Source organism: Lucilia sericata, unplaced genomic scaffold (assembly GCF_015586225.1).
Source record: "Lucilia sericata isolate MDLA Ls3-8-SP2 unplaced genomic scaffold, ASM1558622v1 Contig000017F_arrow, whole genome shotgun sequence".
In the NCBI taxonomy this organism is placed as follows: domain Eukaryota; kingdom Metazoa; phylum Arthropoda; class Insecta; order Diptera; family Calliphoridae; genus Lucilia; species Lucilia sericata.
The window spans coordinates 184,562-203,113 of record NW_023994056.1 but is presented as its reverse complement, the minus strand read 5'-3'; the positions used below and the strand labels follow the sequence as shown (position 1 = coordinate 203,113).

General features: G+C 28.3%; 1 protein-coding gene across 4 annotated transcripts in view; it reads right to left on the bottom strand.

The window, feature by feature from the left end:
* LOC119606221 overlaps window positions 1–18,552 on the bottom strand; it is a 261,582-nt gene that overhangs the window by 59,727 nt on the left and 183,303 nt on the right. The window lies entirely within an intron of this gene.

Genomic DNA, 18,552 nt, shown 5'->3' with positions numbered 1-18,552 from the left:
TACAGGGTTATTTATCTATCTCTTTGTATTGATTGTAACTTTTGTAAAATTTTATTCATTTAAATACAAATACACTTTCGTACTCCTACCAAACATTAATTGTTTCAAAAATGTATAATTAAATGGATACAACATATATAAATAGCTCTTTGGATATTGTAACAAGAAACATATAATGAGTAGAAGCTGTAAAAACTGTGTTTGGTTAAAATGACAATTAAATGTGTTTTGCCACAAATAGACAAGCTGTCAAATGTTATTATGACCTTTCGAAGGTACATTCACAAAGACAGACAGACAGACAGACAGAAAATTTTCTTCGATTGGTTTAAAATTAAGTAAGAGTGAAAAAGGATTTTAATACTAAATGGAATATTTGCCCCAAATTGTAGTTCTAGCTAGAATCGTAGAATAGTACTTAAGTAGGTATTTGATATGAGAGTCGCCACGCCTACTATTACTGGTCTGTCCATTTTCACACAAATGTTTATGTCAAGGTTTCACGTGGAAAGTTTTACTAGTTTCTTATACTTTCAATACCGATTTCGAATTATATTATTGCGCCTTTTATTAGCCTCTCAGATCAACTTTAAACTTAAACATATTTTCCCTGCAAAATTTTCTTTTAAAGACAATCAATTTTAATTAGGCACCAAAACCACAAATTTAAGTCAAAATCAACTTAAATACAGTTATATATATAATTATAAATATGTATGTATTGGCTAAAATTTATACCTTTGGGTAAAATATACAAGAAAGTAAGTAAACGTGTAAGTGTAAAAGTACACGCACACACACACACTCACTTGTCACTTTCAGTAATAATGTGTGTAAGTGTCATTTAATGTTACAGTTGCATGAGTAAATAGAAATTAGGGAGAAGCCGTATTAAATGGGAATATTTTGAAACTTTCAATTCATAAAAACAAAGGAAAGTACTTACCATGCTCGCTTACAAATAGGGAGTTAGATAAGTACTTACTACGGGTTAAGTTAGTAGTTTTGTTTATGAGAAAAAAGAGTTTACGCCCACTACGTCAGTTATTAGTTTCCACAAAAAAAAATCGTTTGTGTTAGAAACAAAGTTCATAAACAATATGTCAAGATTGAAAAGTAAGTACTTACATATTATATTATTTGTAAGTTAGTACTAGACTCATTCTAAGTAATGCAAAAGGTATGTAGTTGCCATTGAAAAGTAGATAGTTGAGTAAGTACAAGTAATTACCACGTTTTTTGCTTTAATTATCAATATATAAATGTTCAGTTTCTGTATAATGAACCACCCTAATAAGGATAAATATTTGTATGTTTGGCCGTTACAATAATTAACAATCTAAGAATAAATAAATGAGAAAATTTAAGACATACACTTACATATATTTCTTAGTAAATAATAATCATGATAATTTGTTCGAAATCAGTTTTAATAATGATGATTATAATGATGAGAAAGACAAAATTTTATATTATTTACATACGAACAACAACAAAAACAATTGCAAATACATGTCATGTAATAGGTATACAAACACGGGTTTATTTTAATGTAATATTTACAATACAACGGATATGTTATTAAAAACGGACAAATACAGGCATACATATGTACGTACTATTTGAATGCCCAGCAAGCAAAAGTATCTAATTTTAAAGGATTTGAAAAGAATGATTTTATATTGTTGAAAAGTTCTTTAAGATTTGATGAGAGTTTTAAATTAAATTAGAAAATATGAATTTTTAAAAGTGTATGTGTTTGTTGGGTTATGCCATATGTATATATGTATAGACAACGACATGGTCTTGAACATATTATGTAAATAGGTTTAATTGACAACAACGATAATTACAAAATTTAACAACCAAAAGATGGGTATATCATTTTCTTATTTATACTTTAGATATTGTAGTTGTTGTTTGTATTTTTCTTATGTTATTGTAAAATTCTTGGTCCTTAATGGGTGTATTTGAGAGAGTGTGAGTTTTTCCAAGTGAAAATAAAACCCATATGCAAATATGTAATTATATTTCTCAGTAAAATACAAACATTATCACATAAATTTATAATTACCTTTAGAGCGGAAACACATTCTCATTTTCATTCTTATTCCTTCAACCTCCCGTTCCTGACATATACACATATGTAAATATGTTTGGGGGGATATTGTTTGAAAGTAATCTTTAAATATCCTTAAGGCATCTTATAAGACATTTAACAAAAGTGTCAATCGTATTAAAATACACATGTGTATCTTTATACCTATACTCCATTACTTTTAAAACTCTAGGAAATTGTCTTGGCAAAATCTTAAATTTTACTTATAGATTTTCATTTCCTTATCCTTATTGTCTTGTAAGTATGAAAGTATTTGTAGTTATACATGTGTGGGTCAAGTAAATTACCTGCCAATTTACATTTATTACATTTGACACTTTCTTTATATCAGTATTTATGAAAGAAACAAAACGACAGACGTGTTTGTAGTCATTTCATAATAGTTTAAAGCTGACAGCTTGTTTAAATAGCAGATTCAATTTAAAATTTTAGTTGGAAAATAAATGTAAATTTAGTTACAGCACTGTAATCACTTAAATTATTATAAATATTATAATATTACATCATTCCATAACTTTATTAAAAATTAATTTAAATTGTTAAAAAAATCACATAATCACATAAAATACTGCAATTATTAATAAAACAAATACAACAGTTAATTTCAATTATGTTGTAAATATTGCCAACAAAAAAATCACCATAAATTTTAAACAATTATTAATTAAAATAATTACATCTTCATTTACAATTGCAGTCATTGTTAAGTGTAGCACAAAAAAAGTCAACATTTATTATGCTTTATATCCCTTAAGTTTTTTAACTCACTGATTTATTTGTTGAATTCTTGTTTTTTTATCAGACTATAAATTTTGTTAAAAATTGCAAACGTTCATCCTTTGAGCTTACTTTACAAACGCATAGAAAATGCTTAACGGAAGGCAGAAAGACAGACAGACAGACGGATAGAAGAATGTTACAATGGTTGGAATGAAGGAATAAGTTTAACAGAAAATAAACACATGTTTCATAATGTCAAGGACTTTGTCGTTACAATAAACATTACATTTTCCTGGTGTAGTTTTTCGTTTAGTAGTCGTGTTTTTTCACAAAAACATTATTTAGTATATATTTTTTTTAAAGCAGCACTATGGGTTGAAAACAACATTCATCTTGCAGCTTTTTAAGTTACAATTTAAATACATATTTTATGATTACCCATTACCTTGTAATCTGTTGTGTAATGCAGATTTGAAAACGCATAATTAGTTTTAACAAATATTATTAACTAAATAAATGTTTAATATTATTAACTAAATGAGAATTATAATGATTGACACAATGATTTCTTTATAGATTTAAGTTTAAGCAATTAACTACTTCCATGTAATGCAAATGGTAGTAAGTAGTCATTGCTAAATAGCTTAGTATCTTCAGTTGTTGCAATATAATTTTTGAAAAATATTTTTGTTATCTAAAACACTGTTTTTAGAAAAAAATATAAATTTACTAACAAGAGTGTTAGAAAAAAATATATCACTTTTTAGCTTATTTTTCTAATGCATGTGTTGCTTGACTATTTCACTTCATGTTTAACGTTTGCTGCTGCTTCTTGTCCTACATTATTTGTTATCCTGTTATCATATGTTAGTGGCAAACGATTTATTGTTAGTTTTTTGGGGGATTTGCTTAAGACAATTTGTAAAACTATTTTTTTTTTTTGGGGGGGATTTTAACAAAATCTAAGAGTTAAAAAAGTCAAAAAATACAAACATATTGTTTTAAAAGATTTATAATTTACAAGGCAGAGAGAAAAAATGTATGAAAATAAAATAGCACTAAAATCAATTTGCATTTGAAATGTGGGAAAAGATCACAGAAGACAGAATTTTATTGTTATACCCTATACCACTATAGTGGGTAGGGTATTATGTGTTTGTGTTGATGTTTGTAACACCCAAAAATATTAGTCCTACACCCACCTTAAAATATACCAATCGGCTCAGAATGGATTTAGCCATGTCCGTCTGTGCGTCCGTCCGTCTGTGTATCCATGTAAACCTTGTGCTCACGCTACAGGTCGCAATTTTGATGATAATTTGATGAACATTTGGAACATACTCTTCTTTTGTCCCAAAAACGAAGCCTATTGAAAAAGGTTAAAATTGGTTCATTATATAGTATAGCCGTCATACAAGCTTAAATTAAAATGATGCTATTTCATAGTTTATAATTGGTCCTTCCAATCGTTAAATAATATTTATATTATAACATTGGTTTTTATATTATAATACTTAAAAATAAGACGAAAGTTTTCCAAATAAGTTTTTATAAATCTTAATAACACTTGATATTAAACAATTGGTCCTTCGACCTGTAGGCTTATTCATGTGTAATACCTCATTTTATAGTATTGAAATTGTTATATTTAAATGGCTTTTTTGGCTACTAATCACTTAACAGAAAAACTATTCATAGTCCACAATTGGTCCTTCGAACCCATAGTAGTTTTGGTTCGTTGAATAGTATTTAAATGTATAATAAATTTTCTATTATAATACTTAAATAGAAGATACTGCTTATTCAATTAGTTTGTGAAAATATTTATAATATTGTGGTCCTTCGAAAAACTATTCATAGTCTACAATTGGTCCTTCGAACCCATAGTAATTTTGGTCCGTTGAATAGAATTTAAATTTATAATAAATTTTCTATTATAATACTTAAATAGGAGATACGGCTTTTTTCAATTAGTTTGTGTAAATATTTCTAATACTTGATCTTAAACAGTGGTCCTTCCAGCCGTCTATGCATCACCCTAATACCTATATTTTAATATTCAACTAGTTAACATTAAATCTTAAACTAATGTTCATTAAAATTGTTTGTTATTATATCATTTAATATACAATCACTATTAAGCTGTGCACTTTTAGAATTTCTACTCACTATTTTATATTTTTCAAAAAATTTCCACTTTTGTTTTGATTTAAAATTTATTGAATTTTTAGTTTTTTGTTTTTTTATCTGCGTATGCAAATAAAGTAACTGACTCACGTTTTAAACATAAAAATTGTGTTTAGACTGTTTGTTATCAATTTTGGCTATAAAAACCCCTTTTTTATATTTTGGCATACGAGCATTAGACATTAGACACACAAACTACTAAGCAACAACAACAACAATCATGAATAAGTGTTTTTTGAAAACATTTTCATAAAATTTATAAAAGCAATAAAATTGTTTGCAAAAAAAAAAAAAGAATTTTATTGTCTATTTTCGATAAAGACAACAGAATACTAAAAGACTCGAGTAGTAGTCGTAGTAGTAACAGTCAAAAGGCCATAAAAATACTGTCTAACCCTGTTACAACTCGTTTAGTTTATGAGTGTAAATAAATAGCTAATGTTATTAATGTGACTGTGTTATGCTAAGTGTCTTGTAATAGTGTTATCATGTACTTGTAATATGTAATTTTTCCTATAAATTTAAATACTTTTCAATAAAAATTTAAATTTTATATTTATGTCAGAAAATTCTGATTTGTCAAACCAAATTGCTGCTTAAATGTTTGTTACTTTAACATCTTTTGTTCTATTTTTTTAAATCTTTACATTTTATAGCTGAAAGTCAAATTATATTTAAAAGGGTTGTGATTTTTTATATTTGTTAAAGTTTAAGTGGCGTAACAAATATCTTAGGAGAAAAAATTTTATGTTCAAAAACAAAACTAAAATAGATTGTAAAAACAAATTAAGCAAATAAATTTTGAGTTAGAAAACATATTGGAATTTTTAGATTTTTTAAAGTCAAAATGTTTAAGAAAATTATTTAAAACCAATTTTTTGAAAAGTATTTTTTTTTTTTTTTCAGAAAAAGCAATAAAATAAATGTATTTCGTATAAAGGGAACTCGGTTCCAATTCTCAGTTGAGTAATCATTCAGCGTCGGTTTGTTGTAATAAAATTTCCAAGAAAAAAGTACCGTGAAAATCAGTGCAATCGGTACTAACTTATAAGTAATGTAGGGTATCATTAAGTCGGATATGACCGCAACATTTCTATACTAATTTTAAAAAGAAAAAATCTCAATAAGACTTTCTTAAAAAACGTATACTTAATACTTATTTAAAAACCATCACTCATACGTATCCTTAGCACTTTCTGATATTAGTATCCTAAGGCGTATGATTTATGTATCCTACCCTTTACATTAAACATATCAATCATACTCAAATAATTTTCTTTTAATAAAGTACTTTTTTTATGTCCTTAAACATTTGTCTGTTAAATAAATAAAATAAAATTATTTCATTAACAATAAATTTTATTTTTAATAATGAATTTAAAATATTTAATTTAAATTAATATAAAATCAATATTGAAATTAATAATTACGCTACAAAAATAATTCTAAAAGTAAACATTTAAAGAAGAATTAAGGCAAAAAAAAACTCAATTGAAATAAATACATATTATTGATAATGAGTTAGTGAATAAAAAACAAAGTAATGAAAATTATGATAATTATTAATAATAACAAAACCTACAAAATGTTAAGTGTGACAACAAAAAAAAAAAACAATTTTAATTAGTTACATTTTACAGCGACATGTTTATAAAGTATTACAATATTATGACCAATAGAGGCAAAAAACAACAACAACAAGCCAACGAACACGTTTTATCAAACAAACAAATAAAAACATGTTGTCACTTTATTAAATAAATAAATTTACATATTTTTGTAATTTACATAAATTTAAATTAAGCTCAAAAAATAATTACTTTAATAACATCAACACACATACATTCAAACTACACATTTACAGTTATATTTGCTTGCATTTATGTGTACAAAAAAATATATATAAAATTTTACTATATAGTCATTTTAAACGTACTGCAACATTTGCTTTTAATGCACTGGCCCCTTAATATATGCAACAAAAACTATTATATTTGTTTTTCCCCCTATTTTATTTTTTGTGCTTTACATATCAAACACTATTGTTTGTAAATGAAAATTTTCAAAAGTTGTTACTGATTTTTTTTTGTTTGTTTAAAACCAAAAACTTTTTGTCAACTCTATATATTTATATTTATCCCTGGAAAACCTCAAGTTTTAACCACAAACATAAATACACGTTTAAGCATGAATGGCAAAAAGGGAAATGGTTGTACAGCAAATAGTAAAGCTTAAAAATAAAGCAAAATTTTTTATTATAAAAGGAAAATTCTTCTTGATTATATAGTGCTAGTTATTTGATCTACACTGTTCTTAATACTCTAGTGTGTTTTTAAAACAGTAAAGATTTTACACAACTCAATATATTCACATATATTTTTATTTTGTTTGTATTGTGTACATAAATGTTGCAACATGTGTGTATGCGTCTGTTGCATATAATATTGCTGCATTACTATGCAAAATTGTTACATATTCACTTGTGTATTTATAACGATTTTCCCCAGCTCTTTAATATATAAAAATATTTTTGGTTTTACTGTTTGTGTTTAACACATACACACAATCCCTGTACTCACTTTTTGCTTGCCATCACTCTTCCCAATAGTTTTACCAGGTGTCCATATATTCCTTTTCGAAAGTACACTTCTAACTACTTCAAGATCCACATCATATAGAATATATTAAACGCCATTAAGTATCTCCAAAGTAGTATCCCAAAGTAATCAAGAGAGTAAAGCTTCTCTTCACTAGATTACTTGGTCCGCATTTCGGACAATTTTTAATTAAAACAGTAGTAGCAATATTTTGCAAACTGGGGAAAATTACTAGTTCCTGACAGCCACCCCGAACTGCAGGGTGGCCCCACTCACTCACTCATTTATTCATTAAAAATGTGTTTGTGTGTGAGTTGCTGAAACATAACTTTAAATTAAAATTTTAATGTAAAGTATTAAAATGTATCCGTGTTAACTTAAGCATTGCATTTCTACAATATATACCTCCTCACACAGACATACAAAGTATGCGATAATATTCCTGCCACACGTTACCATTTCGTAATAATGCCTGCTGCAACAATTTTTACTGTTGTAAAAACAGTGGATTTTTTGTTGAATGTAAAATTTTTATGCATAAACATTATTGAAATTATTAACTTAATGCAACTAAGTACAAAATAAACTCACAACGTTTGTCACTCTCATATGGTGGAAATAAAAATGAAATAAATATAAAAAATTAAATTAAATTAGATTTCTTTAAACTTTCTTTTTGAAAAACTGCAACTTTAAACTCTTAAACTGTCCATTGCATTGTATCTAGTTTCGTTCTAGTCCAGTTGCAGCACAGTTCTAGTTCAGTTGTAGTCTAGTTGTAGTTCAGTTCTAGTTCAGTTCTAATTCAGTTCTAGTTCAGTTCTAGTTCAGTTCTAGTTCAGTTCTAGTTCAGTTCTAGTTCAGTTCTACTTCAGTTCTAGTTCAGTTCTAGTTCAGTTCTAGTTCAGTTCTAGTTCAGTTCTAGTTCAGTTCTAGTTCAGTTCTAGTTCAGTTCTAGTTCAGTTCTAGTTCAGTTCTAGTTCAGTTCTAGTTCAGTTCTAGTTCAGTTCTAGTTCAGTTCCAGTTCAGTTCCAGTTCAGTTCCAGTTCAGTTCCAGTTCAGTTCCAGTTCAGTTCCAGTTCAGTTCCAGTTCAGTTCCAGTTCAGTTCCAGTTCAGTTCCAGTTCAGTTCCAGTTCAGTTCCAGTTCAGTTCCAGTTCAGTTCCAGTTCAGTTCCAGTTCAGTTCCAGTTCAGTTCCAGTTCAGTTCCAGTTCAGTTCCAGTTCAGTTCCAGTTCAGTTCCAGTTCAGTTCTAGTTCGTTACAGTTGAGTCTATAGTTGCACCATCATTGTAGCTATCATGAGGAGTTGCATATCATTTTTATTGACAAACTACTGTTGTTATCACATCATGCTGTATTACTCATACTTTCAGTTTAAATGTTGAACATAAAAAATGAATGCAAATATATATATTTTTGCAATATTTAAAACTAAAAATATATTTTATGACTTTTTTTTCTCTCCGGCTGCACAACAAAACCGAGTCACAATTTGGCCATAAAAACAAAACATGTAGAGAAAACTATAAAATATTGGCAACTGTTTTGCTCGAAATAAAAAATAGAAGAATAACAAAAAAGAAATAAAAACTAACACCCATAAATTGCATTTGGAAATCAAAATTATTCATCACTAACACAGATGTGTAGTTTTGAAAACTCATAAATTTTAATATGTTCTCTCACTTCCACTCACGCTCCCATTTAAAAATCGAATACACCATTTGTAATAGAATTTTAAAATTTTCTAAAATACAAAAGTTTCCATAATTTACGGAGTGCTCAATGCATTCTCATTTTAAATTTTAGTCTGTATTGTAAAATTTTCTGTTAAATTTTTAAAACGTTAGTTTTTTAAAAAAAAATATTTGTCTAGTTGGAAATGGTATAGTAACTATTTTTAATAGAAATGTGTGAAAATGATTTTTGCCAAAACTGTTTAAATAGGGGGTAGAAATTTACTAAAAATAACTTTTAATTTTTTATTAAATATTAAATATTTATGGTTTTTAATAAAATATTAAAAAGAGATTTAAAATCAAATAAAAATGAATTTATATAGTAATAAAATTTTAAACTAAAATTTATATGCAAAAGAACTTAAAATTCTATTTAAATAAATATTTTTTTTAATAGAATTTATGTAGAAATTAGGTAAAAACGATAGCAAAAAATATATTTAATTAATTAACAAATACTAGTTAATTAAATTTGTTCAGCACAAATATATAAAACATAAAAACAAACACCCACACATACAAATGTATTAGTTAGCAGTAGACATAAACTAATACAATTTCAATTTCATTTTTATGAATTTTCTCTGATTGAACATTTAGTTCCGGTAGCCATTCGTTTGATCATAAAATTGCATTTCTACGGAGAAAAAGAAAAAATAAATGAAATTATATGACAACAAAATACAATTAATGAAATACCAATGATTTTGTATCATTGTCAGCTGTCACACACATTTTTTTTGCCCATTTTTGTTTTTAGCATTAAATGATTTAGTTTATGGCCAACATTTTGGGGATGTTTTGCCAATAATAGAAATTCTTATGTTTTAGGAAAGAAATTCCATAAATTTTATTGCTTTACTGAAAGTGATATAAATAAGACCAAAAAAAAATCAACAGCATTTATTATTTGCAAGAAAATTGTGTGTCAATATTGACAACTGTATGAAGAAAAGGTAACTGTATTTTGCATACGAGTGAGAAGATGGTATGAGAAGTTGTGTTTTGCGCTTATCTAAGTTATTTATATAATATTTTGGCTTTTCTAAGATTAAAGTTCTTAACATATTTTGTTATAGTTCAGTTGTAGATCAGTTCTAGTTCAGTTCTAGATAAGTTCTAGTTCAGTTCTAGTTCAGTTCTAGTTCAGTTCTAGTTCAGTTCTAGTTCAGTTCTAGTTCAGTACTAGTTAAGTTCTAGTTCAATTCTAGTTCAGTTCTAGTTCAGTTCTAGTTCAGTTCTAGTTCAGTTCTAGTTCAGTTCTAGTTCAGTTCAAGTTCAGTTCTAGTTCAGTTCTAGTTCAGTTCTAGTTCAGTTCTAGTTCAGTTCTAGTTCAGTTCTAGTTCAGTTCTAGTTCAGTTCTAGTTCAGTTCTAGTTCAGTTCTAGTTCAGTTCTAGTTCTAGTTCTAGTTCAGTTCTAGTTCAGTTCTAGTTCAGTTCTAGTTCAGTTCTAGTTCAGTTCTAGTTCAGTTCTAGTTCAGTTCTAGTTCAGTTCTAGTTCAGTTCTAGTTCAGTTCTAGTTCAGTTCTAGTTCAGTTCTAGTTCAGTTCTAGTTCAGTTCTAGTTCTAGTTCAGTTCTAGTTCAGTTCTAGTTCAGTTCTAGTTCAGTTCTAGTTCAGTTCTAGTTCAGTTCTAGTTCAGTTCTAGTTCAGTTCTAGTTCAGTTCTAGTTCAGTTCTAGTTCAGTTCTAGTTCAGTTCTAGTTCAGTTCTAGTTCAGTTCTAGTTCAGTTCTAGTTCAGTTCTAGTTCAGTTCTAGTTCAGTTCTAGTTCAGTTCTAGTTCAGTTCTAGTTCAGTTCTAGTTCAGTTCTAGTTCAGTTCTAGTTCAGTTCTAGTTCAGTTCTAGTTCAGTTCTAGTTCAGTTCTAGTTCAGTTCTAGTTCAGTTCTAGGTCACTTCTAGTTCTGTTCTAGGTAACTTATAGTTCTGTTCTTATACCTACTGCTAGTGTAAACACATTATATCTATTACTTGAACTAATACCTTGTAAATATCACAAAAATATCTGTTGTTTTTTTATTTCCTATCTACTTCGTGTCATTTATATTTTATTGTCTGTATAGTAAGTTAGTAATGCACTTTTATGATTTTTCATTGTATTCATTTTCATGATTTCTAATATTTACTTAAGATTTTTCATTTAGATTCTTTCCAGGACATGTTTTTTGTTGCTAACAAATGCTTCTTACATTTGCATTTGAGAGTGTAGAGACAAGATAATATTTTACAACTTTTAAGGTTGTTAAATTTATGCATATGTATCATACATACATGTACACATATACAAGCAAGATGTGTCAAATTATATAAATAAAATAATATATAAATAAAGAATTTATAACTTTATCTATTTATTATTGAAGAAAAGTATTACTTTTTATATAAGTCTAGAAACGTGTTTAAAAATTAATTTAAAATTTTCTAGAATGTGGCTTTTCTTTATTTTATTATTAGTAAAACAAGAGAAAAACTTTAGTTATTGTAACCATTTTCTACATTATTTTTAAACTCTGCTCTTACTTTGAATATCCGTTTCCTGTTTCTGGTAATAAAGTTTATCATAACATTAGCATGTTATGGCAACAATGTTGTATTATTATAAATTGTATCTGGGATAATACTTGGAAACATTTTTAGTTGTTGCTTGTTGTGTATATGGTTTTTGCGGTATCATTGTTAAATTCACACATGAATTTACTTATTTGTTTGCAGTGAAAATTGCAACTTATGATTGGAAATATGATTTCTTTTGTTTTAAATGTTAAACAAACTTTTGATATTATTGAGAGAATTTATAAGGAATTGTAAAGTCATACAAAGTATGATAAAAACTTTAATTAAATTGTTACAAAATTCCTTGTTATTCCCTAAAAGTGTGAGTATGTAGATTTACATAAAGTCTCTGTAAAACTCATCACTTTTAATAAAACCTAGTCCATTTGTAATTCGATTTAACCATTAAGTGAAGTAATCCTATCCCTTTTAATAAAAGGCTCATAAAAATATTTTAATAGTTTACAAATTCATTCGATGTAACTGAAAATACTCTTATGTAAATAAATCTAAGCTTCTAAGGTAATTAGTTTTTTGGCAGACTTTTGTAAACCGAATCGTAAAAAGTGACTATAAAATGATTGGTTTTAATAGTTTAAATGTTACAGCTGAAATGCAAACACCAAGCAACTGCTGCTAAAGGATTTTTTATGGTAACTTGTAAGTCATTAAAAATATTTATATGGAGATACAAATGTGATTGTATTTGTGTAAGAGAAAAATATGGCGTCTAAATAATTTTAAATCATTCATGTGCAATTTGTGTATTGTAAAGATTTATAATAAAATAGAGTTGAAACTAACAAAAAAAAAAAACTCGTGAAAAGACTATAAAAATATAAATTTATGATGGTTTATTTTAAATAGGTATACAGCGGTTAGAGTCAGGGTTTCTACAGCAGGAAATACGGAAACAAATTCCCCAGGAATTTATATTTTCTTTTAAAGACAAACAACTTTCGATATATTTTTCATTTTATAGAAAATTTTCAATTTTTTTTTTTTTTAACAAAATTTTTGATAAATTTTCTTTCTATGGAAAATTTTTGAAAAATTTTCTTTTTATAGAAAATTTTCAATAAATTTTCTTTTTATAGAAAATTTTCAATAAATTTTCTTTTTATAGAAAATTTTCAATAAATTTTCTTTTTATAGAAAATTTTCAATAAATTTTCTTTTTATAGAAAATTGTCAATAAATTTTCTTTCTATAGAAAATTTTCAATAAATTTTCTTTCTATAGAAAATTTTCAATAAATTTTCTTTTTATAGAAAATTTTCAATAAATTTTCTTTTTATAGAAAATTTTCAATAAATTTTCTTTTTATAGAAAATTTTCAATAAATTTTCTTTTTATAGAAAATTTTCAATATATTTTCTTTTTATAGAAAATTTTCAATATATTTTCTTTTTATAGAAAATTTTCAATATATTTTCATAGAAAATTTTCAATATATTTTCTTTTCATAGAAAATTTTCAATATATTTTCTTTTCATAGAAAATTTTCAATATATTTTCTTTTCATAGAAAATTTTCAATAAATTTTCTTCTTATAGAAAATTTTTGATAAATTTTCTTTTTATAGAAAATGTTTGATAAATTTTCGTTTTATAGAAAATGTTTGATAAATTTTCGTTTTATAGAAAATGTTTGAAACATTTTCGTTTTATAGAAAATGTTCGTTTTATAGAAAATTTTCGACAAATTTCCTTTTAATAGTATTGATAAATTTAATAGTTTTTGATAAATTTTATAGTAAATTTTCGATAAATTTTCATTTTATAGTAAATTTTCGATACATTTTCTTTTAATAGAAAATTTTTGATAAATTTTCTTTTTATAAAAAATTTTTGATAAATTTTCTTATTATAAATAATTTTTGATAAATTTTCTTTTTATACAAATTTTTTGATAAATTTTCTTTTAATAGAAAATTTCGATAAAATTTCTTTTATACAAAGTTTTTCAATCATTTTTTTAAGAAAATGGTCGATGAAGAGTTTGTTGAAATACTAAAAAATTGCCCGAAGAAAGAGAACTCGAAACCCCTAGTTTCAATTCACATAAATTTATAAATCTACTAAAATTTAATTTTTTTTAAATTGGAAAATGTTTAAACATTGATAAATAAATAAAGCCATCAATAAAAAGCTTTTAAAATAATTGCTTATGCTATAATAAACTTTAAAAAACATATAAAAATTTAAAGCACACTTTTAGGTGTGATTGATTTATTGGTAGAAATTTTAACTATTTATATGTGTTTTATAAAATAAATTAACTTTTTAAAGTTGGAAAAAAGTGTACATGTACATCATAAAAATGTCTCAATCTGACATTTATTAAACAGTAATCAATTAAAATTTCTAGAAAATTTTCTATAACACACTTTCAATATAAAGAATTTTTATTTTGACTTCTTTTTGCACTTTTAACGACAATTGTTATATGAAAATAAAACAGGAATTGTTAAGAATAATCAAAATAATCTAAAATATATAGAAAATTGGAAAATGCACAATAAAAATGTCATAAAAAACATAAAAACTCAAACTATAAAAACATATGTGAGCATATCCTTTTGCTTTTGAGAAGTATAAAAGATTTAAGGAGTAATGTTTGAAAAAGAAACTTATTACATTACCGCTTAAAGCAAATACAAACTTCTATTGGTATAAATCTTAAAAGAACTTAAGTCTTTGTTAAATATTCTTTCTTTTTTGGTCATAAAAATATCTTAATGGAAAGCTTCTACCCCTACACATGTGTTTTGATTTAATATTTACATATGTCTTTATAATTGTATAAGCAGTAGGTAGACAAATACATTTTCTTATATAATTATTTTAATGTTTACTTTCATATTTTGAAGTATTACTTTCTTACTTTGATTTAAGACCATTTTATGGTCATATTAAGCCTCTTGAATTGCTAAAAGTCACATTATTTGTTGTGGTTTATTCAAAATTGTATTCTATACATGGCCACAATTGTTTTAAGGCAGTATAAGGAGACCCCTTTATAGACTTCTATTTTAAAACCACATTTTATAGCAAACAATATTATTAGGGTCTTTTATTTTCTTAGAGCATTATTTAAGGGAGTTTTGTTTATATAGTGAATATGAAAAAAGTTTATTTTAATTTACTTTAACATATATTCATTAGTTTACTTAAAGCTTTATATAAGACATAAAAGTAATTGAAACCCTTTTTAGCAAAATGTAGTTTTATATTACACAATAATTTCTTAATGCACCAAATTGCTTTAAAAACGTTAATACTAATTAAGTATAATGCATACACTCTCATACTGATAGCTTACACTTACTGAAAATCAGATGAAAGAAAATAATAAAAAAAATAAAACTGTAACTGTGGAGAGAAGTTTTTCTCCATAAAACTTCTTAAGAAACTTAAGAAAAGCTTTTTAAAAATGTATTCAATTTACTTGATTTTTTAATAATATTCATATACTTTTAGGTTGATAGGAGGATGTATACTACATCAAATCCGAAGAAATACACCTAGGCCACTATCGGGCCTGTTGTGCGCTCCAATTCAAGAAAAAAAAAAAAAAAAAAAAAAAAAAAGAAAAAAAAAAAAAAAAAAAAAAAAAAAAAATTGTTTACTGAATGTTCAGAAACTCAGTTTCCTGGACGTAATTCCTAAGAATCTTCCAATCGGTGTTGGTTAAGAATGTTATTTCCGGAATAACATCACTTCCAAGATACTTGGATCTAACTTCGACGAATGCCTGACAATGGCAAAGAAAGTGCTCCAGAGTTTCACTGTCCTCTCCACATGCTCTACATTCGTCTGAATTCGCACGTCCAATTTTGTATAGATGTGCTCGTAATCCTGTGTGTCCACTTAGAATACGTACCATCATACTAACCTCAGACTTGCTCATTTTGAGAAGATTTCTCGTCTTGCTCTCATCAGGGTCACCCCATAGAATCTTTGTGGTTCTACCCACCGTTTCATTATTCCAAGAGGCCTTATGGGATTCTCTCATCCATATTTTCAATTCAGCTTTTGTTGCGTCGAATGGTTTTGCGTTTGTCAGGTTAACTACATCGAGCTCCCTTCCCTTTAAAGCTATTACATTCGCCCTTTCGTTGCCGATTACTCCCGAGTGGCCTGGTACCCATATGATGTGAACCTTACCTCTGGGAGAGTATTCAGTTAAAGCTTTCTTACAATCCAATACGGTCTTAGATTTAATTCTATCACCTGATATCGCACAAATTGCCTTCTGGCTGTCGGTAAATATATTAAGCCCTGTGGGCGCCATATTTATTCTAATCCAATTTACACATTCCGTTATTGCTCTGCCTGGAAGCTTGTGTTATGATTAGGTAAACGGTGGTATATTTCTGTTTCTGGGTCTTCAATATAGAACCCCAGACCCACTTTGTCCCCTAATTTAGAGCCATCCGTGTAGCAACGGATTCCTACTGGTATTTGCTCTAATGTTCCGCTTGACCAAGACATTCTATCTGGGATTAGCGTTTCAAAGTTTCCGACATATTCAGTGTCTGGTATGCGATCAGGCACGTCCGATGAATGTGTATAACCTTCCAATGTGTCCAGTATACATTGATGACGTGTCCTATAACCGTTTTTGGCCAGTTCGCCTGAAGTAAAGAGCCGTTCGGCTGTAAGCGCCGCCTCATATCTTATATATGTTTCAATGGGTGGAATATCTAGCAACGTTTCCAGAGCCTTGGTTGAAGTAGTACACATGGCACCACTTATACCCAAGCAGCATGTACGCTGAACTCCCTGTAGTAGTTTGATATTACACTTTTTGTCCAAAGCAGTCCACCAGATTATTGAAGCATAAGCTAGAATTGGTCCAATTACACTTTTATAAAGCCAATTTGTCATAGTAGGACTAAGACCCCATTTCATGCCTATGGTTCTCCTACATATCGCCCAGCACCGATGTGCCTTGTTGATCCTATCCTCTATGTGGTGTCTCCATTTTAATTTCCGGTCAAGTATTACACCTAAGTACTTAACTTTGTCTGTCACCGGTATCTTCTTGCCCAAGAAGCAAGGTTCAGTATATGTAGAAATTTTTGTCTTTCTTGTGAAAAGACAGATTTCCGTCTTCGCCGGGTTAACATTGAGGCCTCTCGGTTGAGCCCAGCTCAAGGCCGTATTCAGAGCCTCCTCAGCTCTTCTACACAAGTAATTTGGATCCTTTCCCTTTAAAAGTATTACGACATCGTCTGCATAGCAGACAGGTCTAAGTCCTTTCTCGGTTAGGGTCCTTAGGAGGCTATTAATCGTGGTGACCCAGAGTAAAGGTGACAAAATGCCACCCTGTGGTATACCGCGAAATACCTTTTTCCTGATAGTTATATCGTACATCTCACAGCTTATCCATCTGTTCCTTAGCATGTAGTTGATCCAGTTACGGAGCACCCGGTCAACATAAAACTGGTCTAGGGATTGGATAAGGGTATCAGTGTGTACGTTATTGAAAGCGCCTTCGATGTCAATGCATACTGCCAGTGTATACAGTTTGCTATCGAAAGATTCACCTATGTAGTGGACAACTTCATTTAAAGCGGTTTCCACCGATCGTCCCTTTACATAAGCATGCTGCTTATATTTAAGGTCATTGTATGGTATGCTGCTTTTAACCATGCTATCGACTATCCGTTCCAAGGTTTTAAGTAGGAAGGACGTAAGACTTATCGGTCGATAGGACTTAGGTGTCGCATAGCTAGGTTTCCCTGGTTTGGGTATAAATATTACCCTTGCATCCTGCCATTTAACTGGGGTATATGCCAATTTTAAGCATGCAGTGAATATCCGTGACAGATGTACGGAAACCAGTCCCGCCTCCATCTGCAAAAGTGCCGGGAAAATTCCATCCGGCCCTGCAGCTCTATAGGGAGCAAAGCTCTTGATTGCCCCTTTCACCATGTCAGTTGTAATAACTATTCCCGTGTTACCCTCCCCTTCCCCCAATATCGGTTCATCTATGTCATTCGATATACCGGGTGGGAAATGAGAATCCATTAGGAGTTTCATTGTCTCCTCCATATCCTCAAGCCTCCCGCCCGTGTCATCGATCATAGATTCCGGTTGGACATGAGTTCCGGATAGGAATTCCCCCATCCCCGATACGTCATCCACGCTATCCACCTGTTCACAGAAAAGTTTCCAGGAGTCCCGTTCGGCTTTTATACTTTTTTTATACTTTTACATATACAAACAAAAAGCCCTCCAGTTCTTAATGTTGCATTATAACCCCCTACCAATTGTGAAGTTTAATAAAGCTTTTACTGTTGTAAAGTATGTTAAGTGTTCAGGTGAAATTACTGCTTCTTTATTCACTTATTTTGGATCAGTTTAAGTAGAGAGATCAAGAGCTTGAGCTTTCTTTAAACAAACATTTCTTAAAGGCTCTTCTTTATATAAGTTGTTAGCTTTAAACTACTCATGTATATAGTCCAATTAAAAGCTCTGTTTGAGCTTTCTTTAAATAAACATTTCTTAAAAGCTCTTCTTTATATAAGTTGCTAGCTTTTAACTACTCATGCATATAGTTCAATTAAAAGCTCTGTTTTTATAAAACTTAAAAATGATCCATCACTAATAAAAGTTATCTTTTAAAAG